Below are 1,385 nucleotides of genomic sequence, written 5' to 3'. Positions count from 1 at the left end.
GCCCTTTCTTGATATGTGTTATAGAAAGGTTTTCTCATTCCTTGGCTATTCTTTATTTTTTGACAGCCAGCTGAGTAGAGAGCCAGTGTGGGTGTTATGGTTGTTAAGCTATCAGAACAGCTGCATGGAAACCCAGGTTTAAATCTCCTCTCAGCCATGATGTTCACAGGCTGACCTTGAGGCAGGTATTTACCACAGCTTATCCTACCTCACAAGGCTGTTGTGTGTACATTGCTTTGGGCTCCCACTAAATTCAGATGAGGCTATCTTGGGACTTTTACAGGTTTGCCCTATATATGCTCAGATCCAACCCTACGTCCAATTTGGCTCTTTTAATCTCAGCTTTTTGAGCCACTTGGAGATCAAGGTATTTGCAAGAAAATTATTGTAGGACGCTCTGGGAATAGATTGTGTCATTTCATTCCGTTTTATCTAATATTGCTTAATTGGTTTAGTACTTGTTTTGATTTTGCAGCTCTTTTTAGATTCATTTTCAGAAAAAAATGGCAACAAAAGCAGGGAATTTATTCCAGTCTGTATCTATATTACATATGAACCTCTAAAAATACAAATGAAAGTGTTTTTAAATGGTTTTAATGTTTCTGATTGCTTTTATCTATGAAGCTGTGCAATTTTTATTAATGTTTTAATGTGAAATCACTTCGAGATTATTTTATGGGAAAGGAGTCATAAATAGCACGTGTGTGTGTGTGTGTGTGTGTGTGTGTGAATGAATGAATGCACATCAAACTGTATTAAAGAAATTATTTAATTTAATTGTAATTAAATAAAGTTGCAATCCTATCCTTCCTGAATTTGGGGAGGATTTCTCCAGGGATGAAGCCTGGCCTAGAGAAGCAGGCTTTGGAAGTGAAGCTGAGCCCCCGGATTCTAATGAATCCCGGTCGCAGCAATTAATTACAATCACGGCAAAGGTCACAGGTCAAAAACTTCCCAGGAGAAAACATTAAAAAACAGGAGCAGAGGAGGCACGTTTTATGCACTGCGCAAGCGCAACGAGAAATCCGGGACTTTCCAGGAGCCCTGACCATCACCCCTCACTTCGAGTTTCCATTCGACAGCTGCCATTTGCGGGGCAGCGACGTAATCCCGATTGAGAGCAAAACAAAATGAGATGTCCTGTACAGTGTGCTCCGCAGCTCCCGCGCTGTTACTTCTGCTTCCTTCCCCGGCATTTTCGATTAATGGGAGAACAGGAAAAGAGGCTTGCTTACATGACTTCCAGAGTCGCTGCATTGCCCAATTTTTTTCTGCTTCTTTCTCTTGTGCCCTTTGGAACCCATCGCTCTACGCATGCGCAAAGCCATCTTTCCTCCCCACCCCTCAGGGGCTGGGCCTAAGCCGCGCGACGAGGCGCCTGCGCA

This window comes from Podarcis melisellensis (genome assembly GCF_964234715.1).
Source record: "Podarcis melisellensis genome assembly, chromosome: 8".
In the NCBI taxonomy this organism is placed as follows: domain Eukaryota; kingdom Metazoa; phylum Chordata; class Lepidosauria; order Squamata; family Lacertidae; genus Podarcis; species Podarcis melisellensis.
The sequence above is the reverse complement of the archived record's forward strand: the minus strand, read 5'-3'. Positions refer to the sequence as shown.